At 40.0% G+C, this 23,779-nt stretch overlaps 1 long non-coding RNA gene across 2 annotated transcripts; it reads left to right on the top strand.

Moving 5' to 3' along the window:
• The first annotated feature begins 6,078 nt into the window (after positions 1–6,078).
• On the top strand, positions 6,079–8,907 carry LOC138879978 (uncharacterized). Of its 2 annotated transcripts, none has more exons than XR_011402727.1 (2): positions 6,079–6,670; positions 8,725–8,907. It is a non-coding gene; the product is annotated as an uncharacterized lncRNA (long non-coding RNA). The 2 variants fall into 2 exon arrangements; XR_011402726.1 differs by having other exon boundaries at positions 8,712–8,907.
• Positions 8,908–23,779: the final 14,872 nt, after the last annotated feature.

Here is a 23,779-nt window from a genome sequence, read left to right as displayed (position 1 = left end):
CGCGGGCTACAGGTTGATTTTTGTTGACTTTCGGAATGGGGTTGAGAATATATTCTAATAGTTAAATTATGAGTTCTTGAGTCTATTTTGATTTGTTTGCACGTTCCTTTGGCTATTTTGGAGTTGCTTGGCATCGATTTGAGGTGTAAGTAAAGTGTTGGAGCCAAGTATTAATTTGGAAGTAATGTAAGTCTCTTGTCTAGTCTTGTAAGAGGAAAATTATCCCCGTAGGTATTCTATTTGCTATTTGCTATGTGCTATGGAAGCTACACAGGTACGAGGTGACAAGCATCCGTTCGTATGCTAGATTCTTGATCATGTCCGGGTAGATTTAGACTCACAAAATTCTTTAACTATACTACTTGAATTATTCTTATCTGTTTAAATGCTTCAATTTATGACCTAGCTAGAGACTAGGATTTGTGTAGTTGATCGGGCCTTGTCACATTAAGTTTTGGTGGGATACCTGATTATCGATAAAGTTATGATTTCCTTGTGTTCATATCCTTATGTATGCTTATTCGGTCTGTAGTTTCGTGATTTCTTAACGTCGCACGTATCTTTGTGAGTGGGGCTGGTGATCTGATGAAATTTTCTCTAATCTTATAAGATCGGCCTATCTCGGCAGTATTATGAAATGTTCTTGTGGGAGCGGCCGTTCACCATGGACGTATTTGTGATGCACTTATAGATCAGGTCGTACAACCTCGACAATATCATGTAACACAATTCTTATGGGATTGGGTTGTTCACCTCGACAGAATCATGCATAATATTTGATAGTGAGTCAGAGCATATATTATTTTTCTTGACCTGAGATTTGACATTGCACCTGATATTGGTTATCTTTGTTTCGTTCAAGGCAGTATTTGGTATTTCACGATTTCGTATTTATTCTTCTATTGAGAATCATGTTATTCATATTTTTGTTTTTTTGCTACTTGTTATGCTTCATACCTATCTACTTTTCTGTACATTTTTTATTGAACCACTAGTAAGTGTCAACGTCAATTCCTCGCCACTACTTTTTCGAGGTTAGCCAAGATACTTACTAGGTACATGTTGATTTACGTACTCATACTACACTTCTATATTAATTGTGTAGGTACTGAGATAGGTACATCGGGTGGTCACTCAGGAGCGTAGGCATAACAACTGGGAGACTTAGTGTGCAAGGAAAAGGAATTGCTTGGTTGCTTCTTTTAGATATTCATGTGCTGGTGAAGCATAGGTTGTTCTGTGCGTACTAGCTGCGCATTGGGGACTAGAGCAAGGTGAATGAATTTTGAGTAGGTTCCAATAGGCTCAGGACTCATATGTGGTATTTATGGATTTTTAGATTTGTGTATCGATAAGACTTGGGGATTGCATTGGATGGTGCCAAGACTTGAGGTATATCTATATAATTATTGATTCTACACTACGGTATTAGAAAGCTGAAAGAGACAAAGGCATTTTTTATGATGAGGTACTCTTGGTTTTACCAGTCTACATGACTTGGGTTGATTTAGAGAGATTTAGTTATAATAGGCTTGGTTATGTGCAAATGGGTTCTGAATATTTTGTGATGGTTTGGCCACGACTTGCGACTGATGTGCTCCATAGGAATTGGGAGTCCGTTAAGTGTTGTGATTTTGTTCTACGGGATTGAGTTAGTGGAAGGTTTTCGATGGATGTGATGTCTATCCCACTTGAGATTCAGAGTTGAGAATGAGATCTTCGTGTTTTTTGTATGATAGCATGATAGAGGTGGTGCGCGTGTGGGATTGAGATTTCATGGGCAAGGTTGTCGTTTGATTTTTGAAAGGAATATCATGAGTTCTAGACAACATGAGAGATTCCAGATGTTTAGAGGAAGTTAGTACTACCTTGTATCTCCTGAAGGGCGTGTATGTTAGGAGACGTAGTGTGTTTTGACTTGCGGATGTTTGACTAGTATTATGATAATCGTCTTGTTTTTGGCTGCTGAGGTTCAGGTTTTGCTACGTGGCACCGAAGATTTATGTGAGTAAGATAATTGTGTATGAGAGATGTATCAGTTATTTAGGTGGTGGAGTTAGGATCGGTTATAAAGATTTATATATTCTCGAGGTTTAGGGGTTGGATGTTCTTAGAGGCAGACTATTCCTTGGTTACGCACTCTGAAGATGTGTTAAGAGCTAGTTATCTAACGGTATGTGCTATGGATAAGTTACTGCGGACTTTTGGAAGATTATTTACCTATTTTTGGATGATTGGAATTGATTTGGGGGTCCATTGGTAGGCCAAATGAGGATGTGTATTCTACATCGGATCGCATTTTGTTTACTCAGCACAACTATAGCTTGGGGTGTGTTAGTGACTCGAGTTAAGCTTATTCATGTTCTGGTATGCTTCATGTGTTGCCTCTTATGCTACGATGGGTTGTGAGACTGCTTAGCTATTCACATGTGTGATGTGGTTCTATTCAGTCCTAGTGTCGAGATGGCTCTTGGGATGTTGAGTTGCTTATTGCACCTTAGTCATGTTTTTCCTATCGGTGGTATATGGTTCTATCAGTTTCTCTATGGCTGTAGTCATGCATTTTGCGTGTTTGCTATTTATACACATGTGGTTATTGATCGTGTACATTATGGCCTGATGGGTATTTTATGTAGATCGATATATTTGGACCGGGCTACACACTGCAAAGGAGTTATGTTGGGATACGATCTTTGTGCTTGATTAGGGTTCTTTGCTTCTCCCTTGTGAGATGGGTTCATAGCATTTTGCTTTGTAGTGGTATTTGTTGAACTTGTTGGGTAGTTCTATTATTTGGCTCTCCTTCTATCTCTAGTTATATTCGAGTGGTTACATGTTGAGTGCACAGATTGTGTCATATGTGACTAAGTGGCTTTGGGTGTGGCTTGTCGATCGAATATCTTGTACTAGGTGATATGAGATCATTGGACCTGGAATTAGTGCAATCATACTTGGATAAGGCATATTTGGATAAGTATGCCGTTAATCAGATTATAGTTTGGCAATGGTTCTTGTCGGGCGAGAGAGCTCACGACTTGTCGATCTGATAAGTGGTTATGATTTTCTACATGTCTCTTTCATCCTTGGCAATGTATGGAGGTTCAGAACAAGGTTTTATTTGATATGAGGTATGTCACCGGTACCAGGTTTGTTAATGATCAACTATTATGGTTAGAAGTAATTGGTATGAGTATCTGAGTTATGTGGCATATCATGTGATTATATCTTGGGATATGGTTATGTCTTGATACATCTTGTTTAGACTTATAAAATGTATAGATGCGAGAATCGGGTCTTATAATGTACTTCGAATGATGGAGATTGGGTCCCAAGGTTTGTGGACTAAGGTTGAAGAAAGAACCTTCAGTTAGGTTGTGTTGACGGGTTTATATGGATTGAGGTGATGTAGGGTCACCCATGGCTATATGTATGGTGAGTTTATACAATGGTTTGATGGCTTTGGAATGACTCTTGGCACGTTCGAGGACAAACGCATGTTTAAGTAGGGGAGAATGTAACGACCGAGCTGGTTGTTTTGAGTGTTGGACTTCTGTTCAGTGGTTTGAGGTCTTGAGTTGCTTCATATGATGTATTACGACTTGCGTGCATGGTTGGTTTTGATGTTCGAGAGGTTTGAAATTGATTTGGAAGAGAAATTTCATTTTTGGAGGCTTAAAGTTGAAGAGTTAACCAAAATTTGATTTTTGTGCAAACGGTCTTAGATTCACGTTTTGATGGTCCCGATAGGTTCTTATGGTGATATTAGACTTAGGAGTATGCCTGGATTCGTATTTGGATGTTTCTACAAAGTATTGGCTCTATTTGAAGAAAGTTGGCATTGTTTGGAATGTTCATAGATTTAACCGAGAGTTGACTTCGATGTTATTATTTTGAGTTGTTGTTTAGGGAGTTAGAATAGGTTTGTTATGTCATGTGGAACTTGTGTACACAATTTGGGTCATTTCGAGTAGTTTAGACGTGTTCGGCGTAAGTTTGGAATTTGAAAATTTGAAATAGTTCATTAGACTTGAATTCATAGTTTTGATGTCATATTGTGTGTTTGAGGCCTCGAGTAGGTCACATTATGTTTGTGATTGTTGTTGTGATTGGACAGGGTCTCGGGAGCCTCGGGTGTGATTTGGGGTAGTCTTGGACTATGTTAGTAATATTTGGAGCTACTAGTTTCTAATGCCTTAGATGTTCTTCGCAATCGTGAAGGTGTTGTCGCGATCATGTAGTGTACGTTTGAGCTGGGTGTTTTACCTCTTCGCGTTCACGATTAGGCAGTCGCGTTCAGAGAGGTTTGGTGGTTTGCGAATCGCGTTCGTGAAGCTTGGCCGCATTCGCATTTGAGAGTGGGAGCTGGTGGTTTTTCCTTCGCGGTCGCAATTTTAGGGACGAGTTCGCGAAGTGGTTGGCAGTTGGGTTCATTGCGTTCGCGAGGTTGGTGATGCAAACACGTAGGATATTTTTACCAATGTTCCTCCTTATGATTCGCGATAGCAAAGCTGGTCTCGCGATCGCGAAGGGTACTCCTGAAGCAGCTGTACAAGATTCTATTTTCGGACTTCAAACTCATTTCATCATATTTTGAGATTGGGAGCTCAGATTGAGGCGATGTTTTAGGCAATTTTCACCACATGGATTGGGATAAGTATTCGTGACTCGGATTTGATTATTATTCATCATTCCATCCTTGATTTTAGCATTTGATTAAAGAATCTAAGTGAGGAAAATTGAGGTTTTTAGCAAAACTTTTCTAAAGTAAAAATTTGAGATTTAAATATCAATTCGGAGTCGGATTTGGATGAAACTTGTATGGTTGGACTCGTATTCGAATGAGTTGTCAGAATTTTTGAGTTTTGTTGGGTTCCAAGGTGCAAGATCAGATTGACATTTTGGTTGACTTTGAGTATTTGATTAAAGATTCGGCCTTTATCATTTCGGTTTGATTCATATGGCACTATGTGAAATTATTGAGATGTTTTGGCTAGATTCGAGCTATTCAGAGGTCGATTCATGCAAGAAGGCATTTTTAGAGTATTATTTTAGCTTGTTTAAGGTAAGTGTCTTGCCTAACTTTGGTTGAGGAAATTTTTGCTACTAAATTATATTGTTTGCTACATGCGGGGGTGATGTATATATAAGGTGACAAGTTTGTATACATGTGCCATGGGTATACGTGCTAGGGGTAGATTCTAGCTCACTCTATGCTTTTCTTGGTTGAGTATCGTACTTGATTCTATATATTATTCCATTAGTTGTCTACGAGATCATAATAAACCATGCTAAAGATATGTTGTGGCTATACGTACCGTATTTTAAATATGTTGAGCAAATCTTGAGACTTATGCTATACTTGTCTTAGAGGCATACACACGTATGTTATGAACACACAACCCTACTTGTTTTTGTGTTGTGCTTTAGTTGGGACGTGTACATTCTGTGATATATATGTGATCTTTTGTATGACTACTTGAACTTAGTTTCTATAACTAAATTAGCCATAGTCACGATTTACCCGCATTTTTATTGTCATTATGTCCTGGTGCACTTTATTGATGAGTTATGAGGATATGCCTGTAGACATGTGATTTTTGACCCTCCCCAAGATTTTTTATATATTGGCGTAAAATATTCAATTTAGGCATAATATAAATATATTAAGTAATTTTGGCTCTTTTATTTTATGTTATTACAAGAAAACAAAAAAATCACAAAAATAGGTTCATTAATGTTTTGTAGTCATTTTTAATCTAAAAAAATATATATACAAAAAAATTATCGTATTTTTATAGATAATATGACATTTGAAAATACCAAAAATTAGATTTGTTTTAATGGTTAGTTTTATTTTAACAATTATTTGAATAGTAGGATTAATTGATAAATGAGCCCGTATTTTTAATCAGGAAAAAAATAGAACTTGAGGTCGAGCAACCCATTTTAGGCCTAATTTTGGACCTAGCCCATAATTGCCAAGCCCATAATTTCTAGGCTCATACCCCTTAACCTAAAAAACCCTACAATCTACAATATAAAAAGGGGAACCTAAAAATCTAGGGGGGGGGGGGGGACCAAAAAAAGAGGCGGAAGAAACAAAAGAGGAATGAACGAAAGGAACGAAGAAGTTGAAAAAAGATGCGCATGAAAAAATGAAAAAAAGCTGAAAACAAACAGAAAATGGCTGCGCAGCCTTGACACCCACGAGACCCCCCCTGCCTGCGTCGTCTTCTTCTTCATTCAAACCCCTCCCCCTCGTTGAAAAACGTTTTCAAGCGGAAAAAACGACCCCGCCCCCGACCGTCATCTTCTCCAAACGACCACCCCTGTAGCCTACGCCACTGCTCGCGCCCAAAAACGACCTCATCTCCGCTAGCTATTCAACAAAAAAACCGCCGGAACACCAACCAAACAAACCCGTCTCTAGCCACCATCACCAAGGCTCGCCGGAAATGGCGACCAAAAGTGACGAAGAGCCATGGACGTGACTGAAACCTGCAAATCCGACATCCCTTTTGAAACCTTTAGATCTGTCCAAGATAACACTTGAACACAAAAAAAATTCCGGTCGGGTTCGAGCTCGTTGATAGATTTTTCGGTCGAGCTTCGGTGGTGGTTTGGTCTTGGTTCTGGTTTACTTCTTCTTCGATTTTTATTCGCGTTTCAGGTATGTACTTTCGATTCGACATGCTGTAACTGTCGCTGGATGCTCCCTTATACTGAAATATGTAATAATCTTTTCTTCATCACTCTGAAAATTTCATTACTCGTATTCCTTTCCTCTGTTTCATTTCGTCACGTACGTGACGATCCGATGCTTTAGTTTCGGCTGCTGTCAATGTTTCTTAGATTACTCATAGGTGTAATACCGGTTTCTCGGTCGAAATTGCTTCATAGTTAATCTCGTCGATCGAAAATAGTTTGCTGAAATTAGTGTCAGATCTCCTCTTTTCCATATGTTGTTTCAATTGAATTTTATTTAGTGAAAGTGGTGTTGTATCTAATTATAATGGCTGAACACTACTGTTCCCATTTTCGAATCCTTAATTCTAGCTTCGCGATAATTGCAGAATCAATTTACGAAATCAAGAATATCCGTGATTGCTCCGTTTGAGTACAAGTTCTTTAGAAACTGAGATGTGCCATTAGCGAATTTTCCGTGGCCTTCGCAAATTCGAAAACGCGTAGTTATTTTAGGCGCGTATTTTAAAATTTACCTTTCTAAATTCGGGTGTGCATTTCATGTGACCCAAATCCAAATCCTAAAACGTTAAATAAAATATGTTTAGGATTGCGAGTGCATTTCATGTGACGCGATCCAAAGACATGTTTTAAACGACGTTCAATCTTTCCTTAAAAATTGAATAAAAGTGGTTGAAAGTTAAAATTTGCACATAGGTTCATAATTGTTTAAAATCAGATAATTTAGCTAAATATAACAGTTAATAGAATTCCTTACTCGAATTTCTGGTTCGCGGACTGTTAAACAGAGTCATATTTTCCTCGATTCGGGATTCAACCGGTGACTTGGGACACCATAAATCTCCTAAGTGGCGACTCTGAATTTCTTAAAATAAATCCCGTTTCGATTGTCCTTTAATTGGAAAAACTCCCTTTACCTATACCCTTTTCCGGGGTGTAGGTGAAAAAGGAGGTGTGACAGCTCTGGCGACTCTGCTGGGGATCGAACCCAGAATCTCTGGTTCAGGGTTCAAGAATTCGAGCTTAGAATAATTGTTATAGTTGACTTTATCCATTATTTGATTTTGTTACATGATTTGGGCCTAATGTGCTAATTGATTGCTTTTATCGCTTTGATATTCCGTGAACTGTATATAAACTGTTGTGAAATCCCTCTTCTCTCTTAGTCTTCTAAATCATGAAGAAGTGTGCACTTCGTGTGACTTCTTTTCTGTTAGAGTCATATCCCAAATTTAGAACGAGGTTCGGACAAGTTGCAAAGCCGGCGAAGCTTCTGTATTCCCGGTACGCTGCCCCCCGGCTCGAGCTGTCCGCTCGGGTAAGCCAGGTCTAGAACAATAAACCCAGGTTTTGAACCTAGAATAACTCAGCCTCATGCCGGATCCCTAGTAGCACGTTTGTTTGCATCATGTGCATTTGACATTGAGGACTTAACACAGGGGTTGGGTCCGTCTAGGACAGGTGTACCCAAAATAACAGACCATCTTGATGCATCCTATGTGCTACATGTTGCATTTCTTCAAGGGTAAAAGGGTCATTTGGCGGACCAATGATAATTGAGAGCAAATGAAAAAAAAGAAGAAAAAAAGAGAGGCTGAAGTGTGAAGATAAAGCGAGCTTGAAAATTCAAATTTTTTTTTGCACTTTTTCATCATTTGTCGAAAATCAGAAAATCAAAAAAAAAAAAAAGAAAAAGAAAAAAAAAAGATTTTGAATGTTTCATCATTTTTCGAAAAAAAAGAAAAAAAATCTTATTCTCGCCTGTATCCAATCTGCCCGAACTACGCAAACCTTATTCTCGTCTTTCCGGGCGTGATACGTAGGCAACCCACATAGGGTCCGGTCTTCCTAGTAATTCTTAGGTTCTTGGCTTCGCGGGGTCATAGCCAAATTTTGCACTTCTAGCCACCTTTTGGCCAAATAAGTCATTTTGCAAAAGTAGCCTCAATCATGTCAACCATGTGTCTAGTAAGGAATATTTTTATCTCACATAGTGTTGGTTTAAGTTTTCTTATACAGGTGTGGATTTATTTACCGGAGTTTAAGCATGACAGACACCCCGTGACCATCCAGTCAGGATCGCTCAGTCGGGAGTTGCTTAAGGAGATTTGTTTTATTTTTATGTCCTGAGGCTGTTCTTCATTTTATGTCGTATTTTACTTTCTACTTTTGTACAGTAATGTCAAGTCCTTTGTTATTGTTATTTTCTGCTTTATATTTTCCTTTATTTAGAATACTAATTCTAGAAATGAAAAAAAAAATTCGAGGTTGTTTTTCCTTTAGGCAATTAATATCTAGGACTTAAAGTGGATATTTTTTATGTTCCCTTTAGTATATTAAGACCAAAAATTCAAAAAAAAAGAGAATTTTCTTTAGTACCCCTTTAAAAGTTTTTTTAAGATATTAAATCCAAAAATCCAAAAAGATTTTCTGTTGAGGTTTTTCTTTGGAAAATTGATGAAAAATGACTTGAAAAAAATTCTTTTATTTTAGGACATTGTACATATAAGAAAAAGAAAACAACAATACTTTTTCTTTAGTTTATTTTCAGACTTTCTTCCTTAGGTAATCAAAAATTCAAATTCAAAAACAGTTTTTTTATCTTTTTCATTTCTTGTTTCGAAGTCTTTTCTTCAAGATATCAAGTGAAAATTCAAAATATTTTTCTTTGGTCTAGCCTTTAGATTTCCTTCTTAAAAAATCAAAACAAATCAAAAAAATATTTTTTCTCTTGTAGGGATTTTCCTTAATAATTTCTCATAGAGTATTTGTTTCAAAACAAAAGGGGAAAAAATATGTGCTCATTAAGCTTGAGTTTAGAATAGGTTATAGAGCATTCAGTCTAGAAAATTAAAAAAAAAAAGATTTGCTTCTTTTATTTCTCTTTTCTCATCGGATTAGTCACTAAGTTAAAAAGGGAAAAAAGAAGAAGAGAATGAAAAATGAAATGTTGGTTTGTTTACTTCGTTCCCGATCTTCCAGAACTACGCAAAGATCTGATTCATGCAGCGTCATGATACGTAGGCAACCTACATAGGGTTCGATCGACTCATTCTTTTATTATTATTATTAAGAAATGAAATAAAAAGAAAAAAAACAAACAAAAGAGAAGAAAAAAAATGAAATCATGGGATGAGAGGGAGGAAAAAAGCGATAATCAGAAAGAGAAAAAGAGGAAAATGAGCGAGCTAAGAAGTGCGAGAAAAGAAAAGAAAAGAGAAGGTTCAAATGGACAAATTGGGATGATGCCAAGTGACTTTATGACCCTCGAAGTCATTCTAGAATCATTAATTGTTGCTAGGTGCATTGCACACAATTTGATATTTTTGTTGTTAAATGCCCTAACGCTAACGTGATAGCTTCATTTTGTTATATTCATAGCAGAAGGGTGGTTGGTTTGTGGTTCTTAAGGTAATTCATCCATTCAACACAAGGCCAAAGGGCAAGGTAGCCATGACTAGCAAAAACTTGGGCACAAGAGTTGTTGACCCGTCAAGGGAGTTTGTGGAGTCGGAGTCTGAATTGAAAGAGGAGTTCCAAAGGGTGAAACAGTAGATGGCAGAAATGTATCAGTCTTGGATCAGGGGCATCCTCCACCTTCATTCCCCACTAACTACACTGAAAATCCTGCAACTATCCCATCACTATCACAAGTCCAGGTTCCCACTGCTGTTGATATCCCCCCACAACCTTTTCACACCCCACCCCTCAAAAGCACATCATATCCCGCCCCTTTGACCACTCATGCTCTTGTAGTTCCTCCCCCAGCTACTTTTCCTCGATCCTCTAACGAGGTTGTGTTCAAAGTCCTTGATGCCCAACACTATGCACCAGAACCAACTTTCAAAGTCTCAGATTCAAACTCTCTCGCTCCTAATTTTGAGCCTCCCGGTGAAACTGAAAAGCTTTCTAAGACAGTGGAGCAAGATGAGATATCCAGGAAGGTGAAAATCTTAGAGCAGTCTTTAAGAAACATGAAAGGGATAGGGAGCCAGATGAGCGTGGCTTACAATGACTTGTGCTTGTTTCCTGACGTCCAACTGCCTGATGGGTTTAAGATGCCAAAGTTCAATTTATATGACGGGTATGGAGATCCCATGACCCATTTGAGAGGCTACTGCAGTAAGATGAGAGGCGTCGGTGGGAAAGACAAATTATTAATGGCGTACTTCAGTCAAAGTCTGGGTGGGGCAGCTCTGGAGTGGTACACCCGCCAAGATGCTGGCAGGTGGTACACGTGGGATGATATGGCTCAGGCCTTTGCCAGGCACTTTCAGTACAATATAGAAATTGTCCCAGATCGCATGTCCCTCACCAAGATACAAAAGAAGCCTAATGAAAGCTTTAGAGAATACGGACTCAAATGGAGAGAGCAAGCTGCTAGAGTCCATCCTCCCATGGAAGAAAAAGAGATGGTCGAGTACTTTCTTCAAGCTCAAGAACCAACTTACTTTGGGCATTTGATCACGGCTGTGGGTAGGTCTTTTAATGATGTGGTAAAAATGGGAGAAATGGTAGAAGATGAGCTGAAGTCTAGTAAGATCATGAGTTATTCTGCTTTAAAATCCACAACACAAGTAATTCAGAATGACACAGGAAGCTTGCTGGGTCAGAAGGAACATGATGATTTTTCCATGGTTGTTTCAGAGTCACGACATGGAACAAAGGGTCGCCTCACCAATATACCCAGCCTCAACTCCAACCCCAAACCTGTCCCCGAGCTCCACATAATCCACCTCAGTATTATCCTCCGAACAATGTGCGGTCATATGTCCAACCACCAGGTCACTCCCTATGGCGAGCGCCAACACCACATAATGCATTCTTGTCTTCACAACGTTTTCGAGCACCCAACAACCCTAGAAAACAGGGACAGGGAAGGGAACAAAGACAAAGAAATAGTTTCATGCCAATTGGGGAGTTCTACACAAGCTTGTTTGAAAAGTTAAAGCATTCTGGACTGATTGAGCCGCTCCTCGGCTATACTCCAGACCCATATGCAAAAGGCTTTGATACTACTGTACGATGCATGTACCATTCTAATGTCCAAGGGCATAGCATTGAAGATTGTCGTTCTTTGAAAAGGGAAATAGAAAGAATGATTCAAGAAGGGGTAATTGTGATCAATGACAGTGACAGGGAGCATGCGAATCCTCTTGGGAACTTGCGGACAGAAGTTAATGATATTGAAGTTGTTAATGGTTTTGGCAATATTGATGGGGAACCCAGTGGCTAAGATGTCGTGCTTGGTAATTGGAAAGACGCTTCATCTCTTGGCTAACTGGAGAGGAGTCTTGGTGGTTTATTTTGTTGTCATTTCTGTTGTCCGGGTTATTTTCAGGGTTGTAATCCGGATATTGTCTTGTGATTCAAACCCTTCTATCCTTTTATTTTGCCTAGTTTATTTTTCATAGTAACTCGTTTAGTGTTGTTTAGGTTTGTTCCAGGGTTGTAACTCAGTTTAGTTTGCTTGTTTTGTTGTTCAAACTCTTTCACCATCTGTCTAATGCAATTTTCTATTATTTTTAGTCATTTCTGTTTAGTTCTCTTTTCCTTTTATAGTCTTTTTCCTGTTGACTCTAGTGACATGACATGCACTCGTAATTCTCAGCTTGGTTTTAAAAGTCAGTTTAGTCACGACGCAATGAAACAACGTTGAAGATGTTGGGACATTGGAGGGAAATAAGTGAAGGCATTTTGAGATCACTTCAAGCCCGAATTGTGTGAAACTGGGGCAGGTGGAACATAAAAATACACTATTGAAATGCATCATGCTGCATCGGGTGAAGATAATGGCAAGTTTGCCCCAAATTTGTAGGGGGCCGTTCGTGGTAATGAGAGTGAAGGTGTTGTCCAATGGGGCTTGGTAATTAACAGATGTAAAAAGCGAATGTGTGGATATGGTTATCAAGTCTAGTACAATCAAAAGATGTTACAAATGTTTTCCTTGGTCTATTTAATTGTGTAGTTTGCACTTGGCATGTTTTGGAGATTGGAATGACGAAGGCATTTTGTTCTGCTATCTAAATACTTTATCCTTCGTTACCCCTTTTGAGCCTTATTTATTTTCTTTCATACCCTTTTTTCGGAATCAGTAGCAAAGATCAGAAACGCAAGCGCGAAAGATGAGTAAAGGAAAAAGAGAAAAGAAAAAGAATGAAAAGAGAGAGAAGAAAAAAAAGAAGAAAGAGAAAAGAAAAAAAAGAAAAAAAACAACAAGAAAAAAAAGAAAAAAAAGAGAAAAAAAAGAAAAGAGAAGAAAAACAACAACAAAAAGAAAAAGAAGGAAAGAAGAGAAAAGAAAAAGAAAAGAAAAATCACAACAAACAAGGTAATTCCTATCACATGAATTATGTTCGACTGATTCCTTTTAAGGATACGTAGGCAGCCTCACGGTTCGGTCCCATCAAAACAAACATCCAAAAGTCCCCAAGCAAGAAACTGGGGTAGAAGTTGTGTTTGTTGCAAGAAATCTGATTCCGAAAGTTGTAATTTTGAACCCATGAGAATTGGTTTGAGCCTTTGATACCCTTTCTTTCTAACCCTATCCAAAAAGCCCACATTACGGTCCAAAGAAAGATCTTCCGATCAGTCTTCAAGAGATGCCAAGTCAAGCAAGGAGAGGTAATTCATATCAGGGGCAACACTCTGGTCCAAGTAGAAAAATAATAAAAATAAGGGAGTCTTATTGGTGAAAACTCTCACGGGCACCGTAAGGCGACGAGAGCTGAGAGAAGTCAAAAATGAGAGAGTATTATTGGTGAAAACCCTCGCGGGCACCGTAAGGTGACGATAAGTTGAGAGAAAAAACAAATGAGAGAGGCTTGATGGTAAAAACTCTCTGGGCACTACAAGTCGAATAAGGATTGTGAGTCAGATTGGATAATTGGAGCATTGAAGCCCAGTTTCACGGTTTAGGGGGTATAACAGGAGTTGGACATCAGACTTGCTCAACAGAATAGGCCACAGGTGTATGTCATGGTCATTATAGTTGGTATCCACATCTGATAGGTTTCTACTTTGTAGTTTTCTTGTTAGGAATCACTTCTTTCCTTTGTCCTTTACTCTGTTCCTTTTGTCTTGTTTATTTCCTCTTCCTGAGTCTGTTTGGCCAAAATAAGTGAGAAATGGCTTCAAAATTTGCCACCAGCTTTCCAATTGCACAAAACGAGATCTGGCTAGCACGTCACAGTGTCATAAGTCAGGAAAGAACAACAAACGCACTGAGTTGGTAACGATCAACATGCTTTGGGGTCCATGGGAAATACATAGGTTTGGTATATTTCAATTCGTGAACAGTGCAATAGATAGAGCATGTTGTGTGAACGGGTCAAAGGTATTCTCTGTGATGAGATCAACAAAGAAAGTGGTTAACCAGTGACAAGCTAGGTCTTCCAAGCAGAAATCAAAGTTATCGTGACAAGTGAGGGAACAATAGACTTCAAGGCCAAGTCCAGTGATTTAATTCAGGAAAAAAACAGCATGTGCACTAAGTGGATGGCAATTAACGTGGTTGGGGATTCATGTGAAACACAAAGGTTTGGTAGATGTCAGTTCATGAGCAATGCAATAGATAGAGGGTATTGGGTCTGAACGGAGAAGAAGTATTTTCTGTGATAAGGGTGACAGAGAAATTGGTTAGTCAATAAGCAAGCAACGTCTTTCAAGGTGAAATCAAAGTTATCATGGCAAGTGAAGGAGCAGCCGCCGCAAAGTCAAGGCCACAAACCAACCACCATGTTTAAACTCACAAGTTTTCTTTGTCTGAAACGGGACGGAAGCTATGTTCATATCAAAGCTTGGAAGGTTGAAATTTTTAGGTGTAATGCCCCAATTCTGCTTACGCAAAGGCTATTGAGAAGATCGCACATCACCCCTAGGAGACGCACTTCCTAGACGCACTTCCTAAATTGAGATTTTACCCTTAGGAGACACACTTCCTAAATTGAGATTTTACCACTAGGAGACGCACTTCCTATTTGGTTCATTTAAGTTCATTCCTAGGAGATGCACTTCCTAGTTTGAGTAATTGAGATTTCACCCCTAGGAGACGCACTTCCTAGTCTGGGTAGTTCAGGTTATATTTTTGTTTTAGGAGATACACTTCTTAAATTGAGATTTCACCCCTAGGAGATGCACTTCCTATCTGGGTAGTTCAGGTTATATTTTTGTTTTAGGAGACGTACTTCCAAAATTGAGATTTCACCCTTAGGAGATGCACTTTCTAGTCTGGGTAGTTCAAGTTATATTTTTGTTTTAGGAGACGCACTTCCTAAATTGAGATTTCACCCCTAGGAGACGCACTTCCTAGTCTGGGTAGTTCAGGTTGTATTGTTGTTTTAGGAGACACTTCCTAAATTAAAATTTTCTCCTAGGAGACGCACTTCCTAGTCTGGTTCATTTAAGTTCATTCGTGGGAGACACACTTCCTAGTTTGAGTCATTGAAGTTTCACCCCTAGGAGACGCACTTCCTAGTCTGGGTTTTTCAGGTTATATTTTTGTTTTAGGAGACGCACTTCCTACATTGAGCTTTCCCTAGGAGACGCAATTCCTGGTTCCACGCACTAAAGTTATACCCTTAGGAGACGCACTTCCTAGTCTGGGTTTTTTAGGATACACTTTCAGGAGACGCACTTCCTAGTTTGGATCGTATGAGTTTTAGTCACTGAAGTTCTCACCCCTAGGAGACGCACTTCCTAGTCTCGGTCACTTCCTAGTTAATCTCGTCGATCGAAAATAGTTTGCTGAAATTAGTGTCAGATCTCCTCTTTTCCATATGTTGTTTCAATTGAATTTTATTTAGTGAAAGTGGTGTTGTATCTAATTATAATGGCTGAACACTACTGTTCCCATTATCGAATCCTTAATTCTAGCTTCACGATAATTGCAGAATCGATTTACGAAATCAAGAATATCCGTGATTGCTCCATTTGAGTACAAGTTCTTTAGAAACTAAGATGTGCCATTAGCGAATTTTCCGTGGCCTTCGCAAACTCGAAAACGCGTAGTTAGGCGCGTATTTTAAAATTTACCTTTCTAAATTCGGGTGTGCATTTCATGTGACCCAAATCCAAATCCTAAAACGTTAAATAAAATATGTTTCGTATTGCGAGTGCATTTCATGTGACGCGATGCAAAGACATGTTTTAAACGACGTTCAATCTTTCCTTAAAAATTGAATAAAAGCGGTTGAAAGTTAAAATTTGCACATAGGTTCATAATTGTTTAAAATCAGATAATTTAGCTAAATATAACAGTTGAGCGACCGTGCTAGAACCACGGAATCCGGGAATGCCTAACACCTTCTCCCGGGTTAACAGAATTCCTTACTCGGATTTCTGGTTCGCGGACTGTTAAACAAAGTAATATTTTCCTCGATTCGGGATTCAACCGGTGACTTGGAAAACCATAAATCTCCTAAGTGGCGACTCTGAATTTCTTAAAATAAATCCCGTTTCGATTGTCCTTTAATTGAAAAAACTCCCTTTACCTATACCCTTTTCCGGGGTGTAGGTGAAAAAGGAGGTGTGACAATGCCTCTTAATGTTAAATTGTTATCTTGCATTGTTGTGATAATTATTGCACATGTGAACATTAGCTGTGGGTTGATTATTGTAGTGTGGAAATAAGGGTGCCATTTCACTTGGAGTATAAGGGTGGCAAGTTGCACATGTCGCGACATAAGTGTGGCATTTCATTGGTATGTGCATGCGGTGAGATAAATGATGGGTTATGCGCATGTCCCAATCCATGAATCTAGCCGATTCTTTTCCCCTTCCACTCATTCCTTCTCACCCCTGCCACCATCAAAGAGCTAGCACCACTAGGTGCTACCTCGACTGCCATCACTCCACCATTCATTTCCATAACCATATCCCCATCAAAGAATCTTTGCTAGCTCACATGCAGTCCTAGATTGAGTCAAAACTCAAAGAACCGCCTTCAATGCTGAAGATTTCAAAAACCTATGACCTTAGTAAAACCCAACTGTCATAGCTTCAAACTAGTGGTTCGTCCTTCAAATCCATGGGCAAAATCGGCCGGTTTTTCCCTAATGACTCTCTTCTTCGTCAGCAATCATCGAACATAAATCTTTCCCCCTCTTTTACCTTCTGTCTTCATGAGATTCGTTGATTCTTCATTCAAGCTCAAAAACTCTAAGTTTCAAATTGCAAAAGACCCTAAATCTTCGGCTATTAATAGCCGGAGGTATTGCTCTACCAACCACAAATTGAGACCAACTGAATACCCATCAATTTAGTAAACAAAAGTTAGGTTTTTTTATTTAACTTCTCGCTGACTCCTACTTCCCCTATTTTCTTTCTGATTCCAATTGAGTTCGAGGAAGAGGACCCTTAATAATCAGATTCTTCGCCCCAGTTTGTTGCTCAAAACAAGGTAAACTTCTTTCAGTTTTATTTTAAGGTACAATTTAAGTTTAAATGTATGTCATCTTTTGTAAGTCTAGTATACAGACAGTTACTGATTCTTGGTCAATTTGATCATCTTTCCTTTTGGACTTGACCAATATATCGTCTATATAGACTTCCATGGTCTTGCTGAGTTGATCTTTGAACATTTTGGTCACCAACCTTTGGTATGTTGCCCCCGCATTTTTCAGTACGAAAGGCATAACTCTGTAGCAGAATGTTCTTTGGTGAGTGATGAAGGTAGTCTTCTCCTGGTCCTCCTTTTCCATGAGGATCTGATTGTAACCCGAGTAGGCATTTAAGAATCTCAACAGTTCATGCCCGACCATTGCATCAATGAGTTTGTCAATATGAGGTAGCGGGAATGAATCTTTGGGGCATGCTTTATTTAAATCTATAAAGTCCATGCACATCCGCCACTTTCCGTTCTTCTTTTTCACCATGACCATATTGGCGACCCATTGGGGGTATTTTGATTCCCTGATGAAACCATTTTCTAGTAATTTTTTGACCTCCTCGTGGACTGCATCGTTTATTACGGAATTTAACTTCCGCCTAACCTACCTTATCAGGGGGTGGAACGGGTCAACGTTCAACTTGTGTGTGACGATCTCCTTTGGGATACCTGGCATGTATGCATGGGAAAAAGCAAACAAGTCTACGTTAGCGGTTAATAATTGACAGAATTTACCTAGTTCTTAAAGCTTGCAGCCGATGTAGGATTTCTTATTGTGTTCGTTATCATCAAGTTGGATAGGGTCGAGGTCTTCTATGGTTGATACCGTGGCCTCCACTTTTTTGGGATCTCTGATGATGTCATCTCTTTCATCACAGCTCAACCTCGACCCTGTTAATTGCTATGCCTCTTTTGCTTTGCACTTCATTTGTTGGGTAGTCGTACAATCTAGGGCGATGTGGTAGCATTCTTGACATGTGCATTGTTCTCCTCGTATGCTGAATATTCCCCACAGGGTTGGAAATTTGATAACTTGGTATAAACTGGAGGGGATGGCTCTCATGGCGTATATCCAGGATTGTCCTATTATGGCATTATATGTCATATCCTGATCCATGATGTGGAATATGGTTTCTAGAGTGACTCCACTGGCCAGGACGGGGAGTGTGATTTCTCCAGACGTTCGTTCAACTACATTGTCAAAACCTATTAATGTGATGCAGAGTGGCACTATCTTATCCTCGAGTTTCATTTATGCAAGTACTCGAGGGTGGATAATGCACGTGCCACTCCCATCTTCCACCATAATGCATCTTACATCTGTATCTAATATTTGTAAAGTGATAACAAGGGCATAATAGTGAGGGATAACCAAACCATGGGTATCCGACTTATCGAAGATGATACTTTCTTCGAGTTCGTCATACCGTTCATGAGTGATTGACTGTTTGCGTTTGTGGATTGTGGTGAATTTTATGTTGTTGATTGATGCGTTGTTGCTGTCCCCGATGATCATTTGAATGGTGCGAGTCGGTGAGGGTGGTTTCGGCGATCCTTGGTGTTTTTCACGTCCTCAAGCGAAGTTGGTCCTTCCTCAGTCACTCAGCAACTCTTTGAGGTGTCCTTGGTGAAGCATATTTACGACCTCTTGCCTTAGGGTGATGCAATCCTCAGTTTTGTGACCTTGCTTTTGGTGGAACTCGCAGAGGACGTTTGACTTTCTGGTGCTTGGGTCTGACCTCATCCTTTGCGTCCACTTCACTTTTGGTTCGAACTTCTCCAATGCATAGACTATTTCTGAAGGAGACACACAAAAATTATGAGCAGATAATAAAGGGGGCATGCCTCTCTCATTCCAGTGAGTCCCTCCTTGGCCTAGATGGGCCCTCTTCGTGGCGAGAGGGGGGCACGATGGCATTTCTGATATGCGGCTGGTGCCTTTCTCTGTTGGGTCGTGGAGTTGCAAGATCCCTCCTAGCATCATTTGTTCGATCCTTCCTGGATTTGGCCTGTCCGAGGTCAACCGATGGGTAGGCCCATTCAGGCCGTCTTCGACAGCATGACCTCAGCACAGTAGGCGTTGTGTATTCCATCCCAAGTAGTTGGAGGATATTTCATAAGCTGACTTAATAATTTTCTGGTCGCCCCGAGCCATTCCTTTTCAGCCCATTTTGAAAAGCTGCTACAACCATGCCTTCTGATATATTTGGTAAGGTCATCCTTACTCGGTTAAAATGAGCGAGGAAGTCCCTAAATTCCTCTCCAAGTGATTGTTTGATGGAAAATATATCGTTCACTCTTGCCTCCGCCTTTTTGGCCCCAGCATGGGCCGTTATAAACTTGTCGGACATCTCTTCGAATGTTTTGATGGAGCACGCGGGCAGTTGTGAATACCAAGTTAATGCTCCTCCAATGAGGATCTCGCCAAACATTTTCAACAAGATGGAGGATACTTGTTCTCTGGCGAGATCATTGCCCTTTACAGCAGTGCATAGTGCGTTACATGATCTTCGGGATAGTCAATTCCGTTGTGTATTTTCAGATAAGGCGGCATCTTGAAGGTCTTGGGTGTGGCATGCGAGGAAGCTTTATCGCTATAGGGTTGTTCAACGAACCGACTAGCATTTCTTTTCGGCAAGAGTTTTGGGGCACCTGGTATTTTGTCGACTCTTTATTGGTGATCTCTCATTTGGTCCCCAAGCATTTTGTTTTCATTTTCCATTTCTTCCATATTCCTCATAATGGTTGTGAGGGTGTCGTCACTTGCATTATTAACATTGTGAGTGATACCTGTTACTAGAGGGAGAGGGCCGTGCTGCTCGACTGTTGTTGGTGCAATGCAAGTCCTTGCGTTTTCTCTAGTTGCCTACTGGGCGGGCTTGTCGAGGATGTTGGTCAGCATATTTGTCAGCCACACCTCAAGTAGTTTTCACTCCTGGTGGCACCTCTTCTGTCGTAGACGTGAAATCTTCTTTATCGTGGGACATTGCAATACTGCCATGAGGGTGAGGCGATCGACCTCGCCAGTGAGAGGCATTAGGCGTTATGTCTTCGCCTTCTGTCTCAGAAACCTCATTGATGGTTTTAAAAGATTGGGGGTGAGGTCGACCACTACCCTCATTCTTTCTTCTCCATTACATGTCATGTTAGATCTGTGTGCACAAGGAAAAAGGGGTTATTTTCTGTGTTTTTTAGCAACCCGTGATAGCTATAGATCTAGAAGAAACTAAAAATTTAACTAGGAAATCCCCACAGAAGGCGCCAAATTGTTTGACCAAAAAAGTATAAATCTTTCGTTAAACTAATTATTTTTACGTAATAAGGGGTTAAACCAAGTTAATGATAATATCTCTAGATTTTTAACTAGTTAGCACAAATATTGCAAGATAATATTGGTAGGGGATTAAATGTAGTATGCATTTATTATTCAAAAAAGTTTCAATAATTATAAGAGAATATCATTCAATAAATGACAATAAATGGCATTAACGTAAACAAGGAGAAAGATTCATCCAATATTGAATGAGGTGGATGATTGGTTTTTCTGACAATGATGAGTGACAGATAAATCCTAGAATATTAGAACTATTCTCGGATCTGATGGAAAAGTGTGGAATAATGGAAGGAATAATCTTATTAGAAAGAGAATGTTTTCATCTTTTCTCTAGAGAGAGAGAGAGTCTTCTTCTCAAAAAGTGTTCTTACCAAATCCATATTACTTGCCTTTCCCCTTATCTCGTTTTCTATTTATACGGGACATACCCCCAGTCAAACCTAATAGTACAAATGCAGAGAATATTCAATGGAATATTCTCTTTAATATCTTATTACAAAACTAGCAGTTAGTGCTTTGTCCTTGATTGTCGATCTCGACCATCGTTAAATGCCCAACTACGAGTCTTACTGTTTACTAGTCGACCTCGACCGCATCATCTTCCTTAATTTCCCATCATTCCAAATACTCTTGGGGTAGATTTTGACCCATACAATGATAAGCCATAGATTTATGCAGCATGCAATTTCATGTAATAACTGTACCTAGTTCTATATTGAGTATGATTATTTCTTCCTGTCAAAGTATGATTAGAGTAACTACAACATAATTATCCTGTATCTACCTAAATCTTCAACAGATTCATGACTCTAAGAACTGGTTGTTATGTTTGAAGAAATTGTTGGGATTTTTGTGATATAAATGATTAATCAGAGTCTATTTAGGAAGGTCCCGCCCATTTCTATCCCGCCGTATCCTATGGCCCCGCCTGAGTTGAAAGAGTTGAAGGAGCAGTTGCAAGACTTGCTTGAAAAGGGTTTCATTAGACCTAGTGTTTCGCCTTGGGGTGCGCCGGTGTTGTTTGTTAAGAAGAAGGATGGATCGATGAGAATGTGTATTGATTATCGGCAGTTGAACAAGGTTACAATCAAGAATAAGTATCCATTGCCGAGGATTGATGATTTGTTTGATCAGCTTCAGGGTGCCAAGGTATTTTTGAAGATTGACTTGAGATCTGGCTACCATCAGTAGAGGATTATGGCACCTGATGTCCCTAAGACAACTTTCCGCACTTAGTACGGGTATTATGAGTTCTTGGTGATGTTATTCGGGTTGACAAATGCCCCAGCAGCTTTTATGGATTTGATGAACAGAGTGTTCAGTTCTTACTTGGATTTGTTCGTGGTAGTCTTCATTGATGATATTTTGATCTATTCCCGCAGCCGGGAAGAGAACGAACAACATCTTAGAGTGGTTCTTCAAACTTTGAGGGATAGTCAGTTGTATGCTAAGTTTTCGAAGTGTGAGTTATGGCTGAGTTCAGTTTCATTCTTGGGTCATGTTATATCAGCAGAGGGTATTCAGGTTGATCCGAAGAAGATTTAGGTAGTCAAACACTGGCCCAGAACAGCATCAGCTACAGAGATCCAGAGTTTCTTGGGATTGGCAGGCTACTATCATCGGGTTTTGGAGGGGTTTTCATCTATCGCAGCCCCGATGACCAGGTTGACCCAGAAGGGTGCTTAGTTCAGATGGTGGATGAGTGTGAGGCGAGCTTTCAGAAGCTTAAGACAGCTCTGACTATGGCACCGGTATTGGTTTTGCCCACAGGTTCAGGGCCTTATATGGTTTATTGTGATGCATCTCGTATTGGACTTGGTGCGGTGTTGATGCAGGATGGTAAGGTCATTTTCTATGCTTCACGGCAGTTGAAGATTCATGTGAACAACTATCTGGTTCATGATTTGGAGTTAGCAGGAATCGTTCACGTGTTGAAGATTTGGAGGCATTATCTGTATGGTGTGGCATTGAAGTGTTCACGGATCACAAGAGTCTGCAGTATTTGTTCAAGCAAAAGGAGCTAAATTTGAGGTAGACAAGGTGGTTGGAGCTATTAAAGGATTATGATATCACCATCTTATATCATCCGGAAAAGGCCAATGTGGTGGCTGATGCTTTGAGTAGAAAGTCAGCCAGTATGGGCAGTCTTGCTTATATTCCGGTCAGTGAGAGACCGGTTGCCTTGGATGTTCAGTCTTTTGTCAATCAGTTCGTGAGTTTGGATGTTTCTGAGACCAGTCGTGTGTTAGCTTGCACGGTCACTCGTTCCTCTTTATTGGAGCATATCCGTGATCGACAGTATGATGATCCCCATTTGTGTTTTCTTAGAGACACGGTGCAACACGGAGGTGCCAACCAGGTTACTTTAAGTGATGATGGAGTTTTGAGATTGCAGGGTCAAATTTGTGTGCCTAACGTGGATGGGCTTCGAGAGTTGATTTTAGAGGAGGCCCATAGTTCCCGGTACTCTATACATCCAGGCGACGCAAAGATGTATCAGGATTTGCGGCAGCATTATTGGTGGAGAAGAATGAAGAAGGATATCGTTGCATATGTGGCTCGGTGTTTGAATTGTCAGTAGGATAAGTACGAGCATTAGAGACCTAGTGGTTTGTCCCAGAAGATTGAGATTCCCGAGTGGAAGTGGGAGTGTATCACTATGGTCTTCGTTGTTGGACTCCCACGGACTCAGAGGAAGTTCGACGCAGTGTGAGTTATTGTTGATAGCTGACCAAGTCAGCACATTTCATTCCTGTGGAAGTCTCCTACTCTTCCGAGAGGTTAGCTGAGATCTATAACCGAGAGATTGTTTGTCTTCATGGTGTGCCCGAGTCTATCATTTCGAATCATGGTACGTAGTTTACCTCCCATTTCTAGAGAGCCGTTCAGCAAGAGTTGGGCATACGGGTTGAGTTGAGCATAGCGTTTCATCCTTAGACGGACGGGCAGTCCGAGCAAACTATTCAAATTTTGGAGGATATGCTCTGAGCTTGTGTCATTGACTCTAGAGGCTCGTGGGATCAATTTTTACCTTTAGCAGAGTTTGCCTACAACAACAGCTACCAGTCGATTATCCAGATGGCTCCGTATGAGTCTTTGTATGGTAGGCGATGTCGGTCGCCGGTTGGATAGTTTGAGCCAGGGGAGGCTCGGTTGTTGGGTACGGATCTAGTACAGGATGCCTTGAACAAGGTCGGGATTATTCAGGATAGGCTTCGTACAGCTCAGTCCAAGCAAAAGAGTTATGCCGACCGCAAGGTTCATGATTTGACATTCATGGTCGGTGAACGGGTATTGCTTCGAGTGTGGCCTATGAAAGGTGTGATGAGATTTGGGAAGAAGGGAAAGCTTAG

This window comes from Nicotiana sylvestris, chromosome 1 (assembly GCF_000393655.2).
Source record: "Nicotiana sylvestris chromosome 1, ASM39365v2, whole genome shotgun sequence".
In the NCBI taxonomy this organism is placed as follows: Eukaryota; Viridiplantae; Streptophyta; class Magnoliopsida; order Solanales; family Solanaceae; genus Nicotiana; species Nicotiana sylvestris.
This window is presented reverse-complemented; position numbering and strand designations above follow the sequence as displayed.